Raw genomic sequence first — 14,205 nt, forward strand, 5'->3', positions numbered from 1 at the left:
TTTTTTGTTATCAGTAATCTGCTAATTTGATTTGTGAAGTCATTTTGAATATGTGCATCTAAGCTGGCATTAAACCAAGGCAAAAGCTTACAATGTTTTTTATGTTTTATTATTTCATTTGACAAGTTTCTGGTCAGGACTTTGTATGTTTTTGTACTGAAAGAGGTGAAGAGAAATTAAATCAAATCGTGCTTTCCTGGAGTTTCCCTCTCTTGAGGTAAAGCCTCTTGATGTTCATTTAGATAAATGATCTAGTTAGACCCACCTAATGAATCTTAATACTTATGGCTGCAATGATGAGGAGATACTGTATAATTGGTGTGATCAGGTAACCATTATATCACCCATCCCAAGTGTCACTGTACAGTGTCAATTTGCCACAGAAGATTAGATTAAGGTCCATTTAATGATTGGTTTGTCAAATTAAATTTAATTAAATTTAAACATTAAATAGATTCCTAGATGATAGCAGGAGCTGAAGTAGCTGGTCATTGTGTCTGAAATCGCTATGTAGTCCACTACATAGCAAGTTCACCAATTTGTTGTGTTGTGTGAATGTGTTATTTTAAACTATGTAGCGGACGTAAATGTTCCCACAATGCAACATAAAGAATAATGAGTCACTGATCAAGACCTACCATTATGCACGAGAAAGAAAAAAGGAGATAAATTTAGATGATTACAGCATGTGAGTAAATGGCCTGATTAGTGTTCAAAATTGTTTTTTGATTTGGCGTCTGGCACAGAATACAGTCCTCCGTATAGGATTCACAGTGCAGTTAGTGAATAACTGGGCAATTTCAGACACAGCCTATAAGCACATTAGTCATGCTAGCAGCTTGGCTGTGGGGATGTTAGTCATCAGTCAGTCCAACACTTTGGTTCAGACTGAAATAACTCAAAAACTCTGGTTTGTGAGACCTACCGTCATGCACTAGACAGTCAGGATGGATTACCATGAAACATTCCCAGAGCATGAATCCTAATGACTTTGGTGATCCCCTGACTTTTCCTCTCACTTTTCCAGTTCTTTTGTGCTATATATTCAACAACTATTGAATGTTTTGCTGTGCATTACATTGATCTCCTGACCTTTCACCTCGTTATAATCAGATTATACTCTTAATTTGTCCACTACTTTGGTTTACGACCTGCAAATCTAGTTACATTCCCATCATGCTCCACTGTACTTCTTGTTTATACTAATGAGCAAATGTCAACATGCTAACGTGCTAAACCAACACAGTGAATGTGGTAAACATTATACCTCCTAAACATCAACATGCTAACATTAGCATCATAATTGATGTTAGCATTTAGCTCTAAGCACCAGCTGTGCCTAAGTAGCATGGCTGCTAGCATTAACCTTGTTTGGGTAGAAATGGTGAACCTGCCTATGTATCATTATGAGCTTTTATGATCAGCGTGGTAGTAATGTGTTAAAGCAGTGTGTGTCTTGGGTCTTGCCTCTTGTGTGTTTGTGTAGTTTGTCGTCCTGTCCTTCCAGTTTGGAGGTTGTGTGGCTCAGGTGAATCAAATTGACTTTGCTCATCCTTTCCCTCCATGGTCCCTCATCCCATCTTCTTTATAACCTCTTTTCTTATCTTCTGCTTAATGTTTTTCTAATCTACTGTTTTCTCTCTAAATCTTACAAACATATATGATATAGTACAATGTGTGCACGCCTTCTCACACATAGATGAATACATACTCTCATCTATGCCAGAAAGTACTTTGATAGTTATTCATCTTTACATAAATGCAAAGTGAAGCTGACAAATCTCTTTGCCTCACGGTGACTAAGAAGCATCCTTACTGTGCCGTCTTTGTGATTTATGAAGCGATGAAGCGCTGCATAGTGTAAATGTTGTGTGTGAGTGTTTCTTTGTTGGAAATAAGTCGATGGTTTGTCTGCAGATGATTTACAATGATGGCTAGCTTCTCACTGCAACATCTGCCTTCCAGTACTGACATATACCCCTGTGTGTGTGTGTGTGTGTGTGTGTGTGTGTGTGTGTATGTGTGTGTGTGTGTGTGTATGTGTGTGTTTCAATATGTGTATGCTGAAGTGGCACCAGGCACAATTGCTTGCCCATTGTGTGTTTTGTTTACAGACTGTCTGTCTGTTCTTTGTTTCCTGTGCTGTTATTCTCTGATACTGTGAGAAATCCTTGCAATAAGGCTCATGCTTTGCAATAACAGTGGATCAAATCAAAATTAATATGCAGAAATCAATTAAATTTATAACTGACTACTTGCTGGAAATATTTAAGAGCAAAAATGCCAATCATTATGAAGGGTGAGGACTTGCTGTTTTTCTCCATTTTCTGTTATTTTGACTGAATATCTTTGTTTTCTTGGACTGTTGGTCAGACAAAACAAGTCATCTGAAAATGTGACCTCTAGTACCATATGCAGGGCATTTTTACTTTTTTCTGATATTTTATAGACTAAACTTTTGATCAGTAATTCCCCCCAAAAATTCATAGCTTAATCAATGTTATCCAAACCTATGAAATCCACATTCAGATTCTTATTCTCCATGAAATGTATGTTGGTTACGTTATGACTCAAACAGCTCTCACCATTTCCTTCTGTGAATCCTATGCACTAAAATGCGTTTATTATTGTACAACAAATAGTAAGATCTGAGTGTGAGTCCTGGATATAGGAAAACTTTGAATCTGGAAAATACACAGAAAAACCTGATGAACTATTTTCGAATAATTAATCTAAAATTTATTCTAATATTAACCTGTTTCACAAATTTATTTAGCTAATTTTCATTTTTGTTTAAAGATGATCAGAGACATGCTGGTGCGCCTGCCATCACTGTTTCATTGCTGGTTACACAGTTTCCTCCTTGTTGGGTTAGTGAGGTTTTTCCATTCATATTCTCAGGACACACCATGATTGACAGTGAATGATAATCTCAAGGCTTAAAGGCCCTGATTTCTTTGTGTAGTTTCACATTGAGACATGCCTGCACATTCCTGCACTGACAAAGCAACAGAGCTGCTGCTGCTGTAAGATTAGGTACCTCTGGGATCCCCTCATTTCCCTCTGTTCGTGGTCAGAGCCTCTAAAGCCGGAGCAGAGAAGAGTTATAGTGGATGGATTACAGCTGCAGACTTAACTGAGGGTAAAGAATAGTTCATGTGGGTTTTGATTCATGGAAAATGAAAAAGTTATTTAAAAAAGACAGTTACTTGTATTATTACAAATGAATTATTCAAGTAAATTAGTTAGAATAGAAACTTAACACATTTTACAAATCCCTTTATAGAAGTTGGAGGTTACAGATTTGACTTAACTTATGTTTTAAAGTTTCTTCTCCACACCTTTGTTTTCCGAGATGACAATGGAAACTCTTCCCATGATGTCGGCTGGTTACACTTGGAAGAGGGAAGCGGTTTTTAAAGTGAAGAAAGAGAGATCGCTGGAGGTTGAGGCTGAAACGTCTTTTGGCTCCCGTTGTTGCATGGTCAGCTGTTTTCTGAGACACACTGTCTAAATAAAAGTGTTTACCTTCCCTCAGGATGATAACATCTCCACATATGGCTGTCTGAATATCAACACTGAGGCTAGCAGCTACACGACATTCTTCTTCCTCTCAGTCTTCTTCCACTTAAGCAGTAGAACCATGAATGAAGCCATGAGCCTCAACCAAAAACAAACAAACAAAAAGAGGCTTTGTTAATATACTTCCTGTATTTATATACATGTTTTATAACCTAGTAAATAAGACATGATGGCAGAACATCTTGTCATCTTGCCTCTAATAATAACTGAAGTCTAAGAAAAGACTTTTAGTTCATTTTTATCTGACAGGATGTTTAATTCTAGTGGCTTTTTGGGTGAACTTTTTTGGGGGGATGGAAATGTTGGTCTGTTAGTCCTGTCCATTGGTCGATCCTCTACTTTGGTCCGGACTATATCTCAGCAAATATTGGATGGATTTTTTTGTACATTTTGATATTCATGGTCACCAGAGGATAAATCCTGAGGAAATTGGTGATGCCCTTTGAGTACATTGTTTCAACAACTGATTGATGGATTATTACCAAGAAGTTTGGTCCAATCATTTATGTCCCCCTCAGCATGAAGTGACTTTTTATCTCGCTCCACCATCAAAACTTTAATCTATCCAGTAATTTAATTGTCATGTTTTATGGACCGGACTTTGGCAGCAATGACTCATGCCCTGAATCAGCTTTTTGGCTTGAAATGACTTAAAGTCCCCAAACCAAAAGATTTAAAAAATGTGGTGTACAGCATATTGCATAGTACGAAGGGCAATGGCCTCGCAGACCTGCAGGTAGACTCATAATTGAATTTAAAGTTTCTTACTGTGAACACGTGGTAACAACTGAAGGCAAACTAGATGATCACCATTTTTATTAACTCAGATCCTCTTGCATCAGAATTACAACAGCTGGATGATAACACTGTTTAGAAAAAGGGTGCAGTGAGTAAATCAAACTGCAACCCTAAAACTGTAAACGTGTGTGAGGGTGGTGGAACGAGGAACACGATTTTTAAAAGTCATCATGCTCTTGGTCGGGCCCGTGATTAAGTAAAAGTAATCAGGTTTCATTACTGACTGTGACCCATGAAGCAGCAACATATGAACGTGCAGGATCATGTCCTCAACCACAATCATATTTGATGAGAAGTCCCAGAAGCACGCACACAGACTAAAGCTCAAAACCAAAACATAAGAAGTCATCTTCACTCTCCTCGGTGTGCCGTGCCTCCCGCCTCAGATCGATACTACAGGAGGTCTCAGTGCCTGAACATCTTTTATTGTACTTGTCAGTCTATACCTGCTCCTGCAAAATGTCTTCCTTTAAACCATCACCCACATCTCTTCATATATGATTTAAATACAAACAAAGAGTAAAATGCAATTCAGTCAGTGTATAAGAAATAGTCTAATTGGATCATTTTAATAAACTGGCAACACATAAGGGATTTTTATTAATCAATTGATGTATAGGCCCAAAGCATTAGTGAATGATTCATCAACCATCAATACAGTTTATTTATAAAGGATGTTTGATGCTGACATTGTGCCTGATTTCACATGTAACTCCGTTGGTCAGCTCCTTCACGCTGTCCTCTGTGTGTAGGTGTCAGCTGCTTAATCACAGCTGATTAGAGCCAGCTGGTGTCTCAGGTGTAAGATTAGTCCTGATTGGATGGCGGCAGTGGAAAGCAGCGCAGCGCTCTGAGTCCTGTGGAGGACTGACAGCGTGATGTGTTCAGGGTTAAGTATGAAGAGAGCTGCAGAATGATGAGTGCTGTATGTAGTCATGTCCTCCTCATGGACACAGTGAGCAGAATAACAATGAATCTGACAGACAGAAAACATGCTGGAGATCGAAAGCTGAGGAGGTCAGGAGGGAAGGCAGGTCCACTGTTTGAAGTATCGATGGTAAATTTAGAAAAAGCCCACACGCACACACAACTGTCAAAAGATAGTGTGATAGTGATGAATATTAAGGTCATAATTAGGTGTCACATACGAGTCAAGTCAGTTTTTATTTACATAGCGCCAAATCATAACAGAAGTTATGTCAAGGTAATTTTCATGTAGAGCAGGTCTAGACCGTATTTTTTATAATATTGAGTACAGAGACCCAAACAATTCCCGCCATGAGTAAGCACTCGGCGACGGTAGTAAGGAAAAACTTACGAGACAGAGTCCTTGAGCAGAACCAGACTGGTGGTCTACTGAAGTATGGTAGGTCTTATTGGTTTGAGGATGTTTGGGGAGTCTGGTGGTCCACCGGTTTTACTTTAATGTTCAAGTGTCCTTGGTCCGAAAAAGTTTGAGAAACACTGATCTGCACTAAAGCAGAGATTCATATTCAGCAGACTTGTAGTGAACTCTGAACCTCTTCATCACATTCCTGTATATCACACTGTAAATGACTGAACTGGGCAAACTTGATGTCGTTTGAAATGCCTCATTAAGAGACAGGTCCCTTCAAAATTTTGTGCCCCTAGCTGCTTCTTTCCCCCCCAAGCAGTCTCACAGACAGACAAGCTAACACACAAACCGCTCTCCAATTATAGTAGCAGGATGTAACATAGGTATGTGTCACAGTACACATTCACAGATGAGCGATGGCCACAAGATAAAATACGCTAGTCAGCTAAAATCAACTGTATATGAACTCTGAAGGTGTAATAATAATTGATGCCGTATAAGATTTAATTTTTATTTCTTATAAGGAAACATCCACTTCGCCTTTTGCACAGCACAGTGTCTCTAACCCTTATGAGGGTAACTTTTCTAACACATTTGAGGCCAGACCCCCTAGAAACTGTCAACTCCTCAAACTAGAGACACACTGTGAATTTATTCTTGTCTTCTACGTGTCACTTATATGCTGAGTTTTCACTCGACTTGAGTGTAGAAGGTCTTTCTACTGCTACGCATGTGTTCTCAGCAGAAATGGTGTTTTGACACATTTTCTTCCGGCGGCATACCTGCCATCCTCACCACACACAGATATCTATGAGCCTGCGAGAAATATCCTGTAATGTGGTGCACCAGGCAAACAGAGAGCACCCATAAATAAAACAGCTCCCTCTCTGCCATTTCCCTCTTGATGTGCTGCGCTGAGAGCCGAGCCAGACTCCTCAGTTTGCCCCCAGGGGCAGATGAAAGAGAAATACTGATGAAGAGGAAGCAGCTGATGGATGCCAGAGACAGCGAGGTGAAGGTGGAAATTGGGAATGAAGTTAAGAGGAGCGAAAGGTCAGACCGACGAGGGGAAAGAACTGAAACTCAGCACAGTGTTAACCCAATACAACAGGAGGTTGCTGTCAATGTTCAGCACACACTCATCTGAACCTTCAAAAATCGGGAGAAAAAAACGTATCTATCAGGAACGCCTAAGCACTCATTACCTGAACAGCAGGAAAAGAGTGTCTCAGATATGCAAATCAGGAATCCAGTGAGTTTCAACTACTTAATTTTCCATTTTGAGGCTTAAATGTCCTGAGAATCATGAGAGTCATTGTGGTGTACAGGTATAAAATATAGACATGTGTAGAAACGGTAGAGGGGATTGTTGTGGTCTGCAGTGAGTAAATACAGCCTAGACCTTCAAACCTCATCACACAAGTTAATTTAAATCTGACCTTTTAAAGCTAAAACACCACCATCATTACGTTTTTTTTCAATTTCGAGGATCGATTAATGTGACTGTCGATCACGTTAATCCCAAAGCCCAAGTTCAAGGCTTACGACTAAATAAACCAACATTCACATTTGAGATGTTTGAGATGATTTGAATGAATTATTTATGAGTAAAGTTAATTAAAACAGTCTCAAGTGAATCTTCTGTTGACTCATTACTTGATTAACTGACAAATTGTTTCACAATCCCAACTCATGGTCCACTTATTTATTTTTATTAGTCAATTAATTTATTTAATGGTTTATTAAACAGGGACCGTGTTTTTCATCTGTAGTCCAGGAAGTCATCTGAAAAACAATATAAGATTAAAATTACAGAAGTCATTGAAATAATTTATAAGATTTCAGAGCAATAATAAAAAAATTTGAAGATTACATAGATTACATTAATAAACCATGCAGCACAGAAGCACATAAACTAAGCAGTGAAATGGGGAATACTTATATATTCACAAAGTAAGACATTTTTCTGCATTATTAAGCACAAACTGAGACACACAGAGCAGATGCATGCAGTCAGAAAAAGTTCATATTAGCGTTTTCTTCAACAACCATCTTTCGTATGTTTATACTTTTCTTACATGATAATTTGTTCATCAAACAATTTGCTTGGCTCTTTATTCAGAGGTTCATTAACAACACCGCCACACCATTAACACAGTAATTACAACATCTGTAGGATAGTGGAGTTTATTCTCTGAAAATGACTTTAATAAATGCAAAGCCGGAACAAGAAAATTACAAAAATATCTTTTTTCCATGTGAATAATTTTTATCCTTCACACATCTGTGAAAATGTAACTGATAAGTGACATCAAGTGCTTGAAAGGTGTCATATTTACGTAAGAGCTGGAGGAAGAGATTATAGCATAGACCTTTTCTAATCTCTCTAAACCAACAGTAGACCTCCTCACTCCCCTGTGTCTCTGCCTCAGGCAGGAATACGAGGCAGAAAATACTGCTGAGCACCTCTCACCCTCCCTCTGTGCTTTACCTGTCTCTTTATTGCTTCAGTCAGCACCAGAGTGCCAACTGCCTGTGTGTGTGTGTGTGTGTGTGTGTGTGTGTGTGTGTGTGTGTGTGCAAGGATAGAATATGTATGAGGATTGCTCTGACATTGCAGTTCATCAGTGTGCACACTATTTCACATAATGTAACACACTCACCACACAAACAAAATATCTGGTAGATTAGATATAATATTCAGTTTTTAACATTGAATGTCATGATTTGTTAAAGATACAGTGAAATACAGAAATGCAGATAATATGTTGGTTAAAATACAAATAAACTCTATTTAAGGTAAAAAGGTCCAGATGAGATTAGGTTTCAGGTGATTGTGGGATTAAACCAGTGCCAGTGCAACTACAATACATTTACTGAAAAGCTACAGAAACTGAAATACAAAAGGCTGATAAATAACCAACACTGATGCATTACTGAGGGAAGAACAAATGACAACAAGATACAAGCAGATAATGTTTTAGACACTGTCCAATGCAACAAGAGCTACAGACCTACACATTAGGAAGACAGAAGAGTGAGAGCATGACCCAGCATAGGAGGATCAGCAGTTTTCCTAAAGAACAGGCGGTAGAGTGCTGCAGCGATGATGTATTTTTATAGGCCAACCTGCCCTGGTTCCTTCGACAAAAAACCAAAGGGAATTTTCCACTGGCTTTTGGACTATTGTAGAAAATAGACTTTGTGACTAACAAAAGTTTAAGATACTCACTTGTTTTCAGCGGGATAACTTTCACTAATAGACACCACTTTTTAGATTGTTGAAGCCTAAATACAATTGCGAGAAGTAAAAGGCTAACGTCGTCTGTTATAAACAAACTACACCACTGTTGTAGGACTTTAGCATAACCACCACTAAGCTTCCAACTTGTCATTTGGTTTAACACAAAGCTTTTCCTTCTATAAAGTAATAGTTTGCAAGAGAAAGAGCATGAACACAACGAGGCTGTAAAGGCGGACTGGTGAGTAGATTGGGTTTCGTGTTCGGTGTGATGATGTTTGACGTCCCTAACAACCTCTGTAGTCTCATTTAGCCACTTGTTAGCAACCCGCCTGTTTAAGACACATAAAAGGTTAGAAAAAAAAACACAACTGCTGTTTTTACTGATGTATTTTATGTTGTAGAATAAACTGTGAAAATGTCTTGAGCTTGTGTTAACCACAGAGGTAATTTCAGGCATCTGACCAATACCCACTCAAAAACCCACTGACTTACGGAGGTTCTGTGTTTCAGGACTCTTTTTCCTGCAGCACTCTTTTTCTTTGCAGCCAGCAACAAAGACAGATGAAGGTTTGAAAAAAGCAGCGAGGAGGCCTGGAACAGCCCAAGAAAAGGAAAAACTGAGACACCTGCTGCCAACAAAATGCTTTCCTCAGATCCTTCCCAGGCGGTCTCACACCAATTCACACCTTGATTCATGTGACTCTGGCGACTCTCCCATGACTGTTATATGACACCAACCACGTACATGTGACTCTCAAGTCGACAACGACCAGCAGAGGTTTAATTACCTGGAAGTCTTTAATCAATCTGCTGCTAAAACCTTGTGGATTAGTGGAGAAGTGTCTCCAGACAAGAAGCCGAGGAAGTACTGGGCAATTGGATCCACTGTTGTCTGTCAACATTTACATTACTTAAATAATGTTATAAATGTAATAATGTAATAAATGTATTTATTACATGCACCGTTATCGCTAAGGGGGGCAGAGGAACAACTAAACATTGGACACACGGAGCAAGAGAGAGGGCAGGAGAGTGGGAGGGACAGAGAGAAGCCATCTGTAACTGCAACCGGAAATGAGACCATACACTTACTGCAGCACATCAGCACAGCAATAAAAGCCCTGTCCAAAATAAAAAGATTCTGTCCACTGAAATGCTAGAGGGCTTTTAATCTGTAGAGTCACAGGAGTGGATCAAACCAATTACACATACATATCTATCAGCGGGAATTAAAAATAAAGGCCTGTTACCTTCGGAAGTTGAGGTAATTAAAGGTCCTGCTGTGCTGACGAAGTCCAGGAACAAAAGTCTCTAAATTGTTGTCAACACTGCGGGCCGTAAACGTCTTCCCTAATAGACACTGTTTGCCTCAATTCATTTTGACAGAGAGAGTTGGGGAAACTCCAGCTCGGCCATGTGGCCGTTGGTTGACCAATGGAGGAATTATGATCACTCAACTATGACCGCTCACTCAGTCGGTCAGTCAGTCATAGAAATTGGCTGATTATAGGTCTGGCCCCACTGTTGCAGTCCAGCCCAAAAAAAAAACAATCTGATTTACAAGCAAACATAAAATGACACAAAGGAACTATGTGAGCAGCATGGAAATAATCCTATCCACTGCTGAGCACTTGAACAAACCCCCAATCTACTAGAATAAGGCAGTAAATGAGAAGAATGCATGAAGGGCCCTGGAGACTCGCTATAAACCCCAAAATGAACAGATGTTTGAGACTACAATACAGCACCAGTGCTTCAAAAATGGATGAGCTGCGTGATGCAGAAAACCTGAATAAGAACAGGGAGACTGCCTCCTGGTGACCTTTATGACTCCTCCTCACTGACTTGTGGACATAATAATAGGGCTGCTACAGTCACAAGAGACAACAACCTGTCGCTGCCGCCATTTTTGCACAGTAAGACAATTTATTACCAAACGCAGACCCATGCCAGAACATTGATAGTTAAAGGAAAGCGCTGCAGTGTCAGATACCGACAGGAAATATATGAGAATATTATTTCTACCCCTCGAGTTTAAAATTATACACAAGATAGTATCTCCTTACCAAATCAAATGTTTCCAAAAGTGTACATATATTTATGAAATGTCTTGGATTTCTTCTTTAAAACTCAAGAGTTTTTCTAATAAACATGTCCACTGTCATTTCTGGTGTTTACTACGTTGGAAAATCTCCTGTACCCTACTTCTTCTCAGAGATATGATATGATTTTTTTCTAACCTATTTAACAGCTTCAAAAAGCTACCTTCCAGTTAAAATGTACTTACACCACTACCAACCAACTACTGTCGTCCTTTTCTTCTTCGAACAGTCTTGTTTATGTGGTAACCTTTGCTGTTATCTCTGTAGTTTCTGTGTAGTGGTTCCTGGATTTACCACAAAGTGATTTTGAATGTCACTGATGTTATCAATCTTTATTTTATCTTCCTTGTCCTTTTTCATTTTTCATGTGTGTCCCATTTGTTTATGTTCAGATCAGGATGGGGGTGATTGAAGGGTAGATGTGTCAATGATATGTTTTGTCTAAAAGAAACGATCTTGGAGGAAGGATAACTTCAGAGAAAAATGAGAGCGTGAGAGGGGATTTTTTTTCTTTGAAGAATTGCTCTTTATGTAATCAACTCTCTTTAGATAAAATTTTACTGCAAAAAAAGTAATTAAAGGAAATGAATTTCTTTGAGAATTAGATGTGAACGAGACATGGTTAGCTTAGCTTAGCTGTGTCTCAATTAAGACGCTGCATCTTTCGGTGGACGCACTGAAGGCCGATTGAGTCGCAGTGGCGTGACGGGGCTGTCCCATTTCAAAACACTCCTTCAAATGCAGCTGTTTCCTAAGCAACAATGTCTCCAGTTGGTGAATCTCTCACGGCATCACAAGATTCATTGCGTGCCAGTGATGAAAGCACATTGTATCAGGTTTGTTTTATTTCTATATGCGAAATGCAAAACCATTTTGTGGTTTTAGGCAGGGCGGGGTAGAAGTAGGTGTTTTTTTTTTCAGCCTAGCTGTTGACCTCTTCTTCCAGTCTTAATGCTAAGCTAAGCTAACATCGACCTGCCTCCTGATACAGTATGAGAGTGGGCTCATCAGTCTTCGCATGTCACTCAGCAAAGCAGAATAAATGCAAAATAATCATCTTAATCTAAATAATCAGCAGACAGAGACCAAGCCATGATGAAACCAGTCCTTAAACAGCTTCATGGGATGCAGGGAGATTTTTCATCATTTCATGCCTCAAATTCAAGTCCAAATACAAGTCATAAGAATATTATGTGTCTAACAAATGTCAACAAACGCCCAGTGACTAATTCAGTGTCAACGGTTCACAGTGTCTGCTGACATTATCAGTGTTAGTGTCTGATTTCCACGGTGGAGTAATATGGTAAAATAAATGTAGCAGCAGAGTGTGAATTCTGTTTAAAGGTTTATCCCTAATCAATCAAGGATATTTATATTTGACTCATCTTACTGTTTAGTCTGTTAATTGTAATGCTGTTGGACTTTTTCTTGGCAATACATGCAACATTACAGACTTGAAACACTTAAAATGTTAATACTTCACTTGGGCTACAAGATCATCTAAATGTATTATTTGAAAAACAGAAAGCTTTCATATTTTTTTGAAATGTTCATCTGAATGTTGGTGTGCATTAAAATACTCACTGTGAAAGACAATTATAGGATAGATGTCAGGTTTGTTTTCCATTCAATGAGGTCCGCAGGTTCATGAGGAAACAGCCAAATGTTAAAAAAACAAACAAATTCTTTCTTGGATCTGCACCAAAAATAATCACTTGCACCTTTTCTAACGAATGTCACTGAAATATGTGAATATGTTTTTTTGGAACCTGTTAAGTAACAGACAGAAACAACGGGACAGAATAAATAAACCTCTTTAGCAGAGGAAAAACACCTGAAGCCTCAGAGTGACGACCGCAGACCCCTGAGAGTGCTCTCATCAATGAGCCGTGATTAGGTTGTCCAACATGCAGACACTAGGTCGATTGATCCTTTACTGGTCTGATACACTCCGATTGATTGATTGGTTCCAGGTCACAGGAGGTCAAACATGCAGCGACACTGTATTTATCTATTCCTGCTCAATGTTCCAGACAAAGGCAAATCAGTGTGTTCATTTTTGCGCCCGAGGCTTCGGCACAGACTGTGAAATATAGTGTGTGACCATAATATTGACCTTGCTGCTGTTTTTATGGTTATATCAGTGGATATTCTCTGCAGCCTGCCGGAAATCGATGAGTAAATGTGCTGTATGTGTGCAGGGCACAAACACGCTGTTTGATATGAGCTGCTGCTTTTTTGAATGTTTACTGCATCTGTCTGTGATGTTCAGCTACACCTGCAAGTAGCGGATCGTTTTCCCCTCTATTGTCAGTCTGCTGGAGAGTTAGTGCATCATTTACACCACTTCATGAAACTGAAAATGAACTGATTTATATTATTATAGGTTTTTAAACGAATGATCAATCGTGTTTTTCATGATTTTCCTCATTTTCAACCACAGACAGTCAATATTGCAGCGCACCATTTTCTAAAGCATTCTTTACTGCTTTACTGATAATGAGTTTTCCCAACATCCAGAAAGACATTATCTAACATTCATTTCCTTATAAAAATCAATAAATGATTCACTTCATCCGCCACAGTGCACATCACCATCTGTTTTGTGTTGTGTGTAGTCAAAGTTACATTTTCACTGCATCATAATACAGCTCTAAGAGCAGACGAGAAACTAGTGTGATAAAACAAAGAACGGCCCGATGTTCACAGTGTTGGTGACCCATCTTATGAAGTGTTCCTGACTCCCTTGAAAGATGTTCACACTCTACAGGAATGACTCGAAACCAGCTGCTTGGAGAGTAAGAGTAATGCATCAAATTATCCAGAACAGTGATTCCCAGTCTTTGTAACTTGAAACCCCCGGAAACACGTCTTGTAACCCGTTTACAGTTCAGTCCCTTGTTTTGTTTGAATAGTCCTGAAGTAAAATTAACCAGTAATTCATAAGGAAGATTAGAGGAACATTTTAAAAACAAGTATAACTTTGTGTAGCCGACATCAGCAAGATCTTCATGAAACCAAACCCCATACCATTGTTGACAGAGTATTCTCACAATGAATTCAAATTGCCTTCACATTCACAAAGGATTCACAGGTATCCATAATTTCATCTCACTGATGACGGCCATTGTTTACTCTGTTGC

The sequence above is a fragment of the Seriola aureovittata genome, chromosome 2, assembly GCF_021018895.1.
Source record: "Seriola aureovittata isolate HTS-2021-v1 ecotype China chromosome 2, ASM2101889v1, whole genome shotgun sequence".
Classification (NCBI taxonomy): domain Eukaryota; kingdom Metazoa; phylum Chordata; class Actinopteri; order Carangiformes; family Carangidae; genus Seriola; species Seriola aureovittata.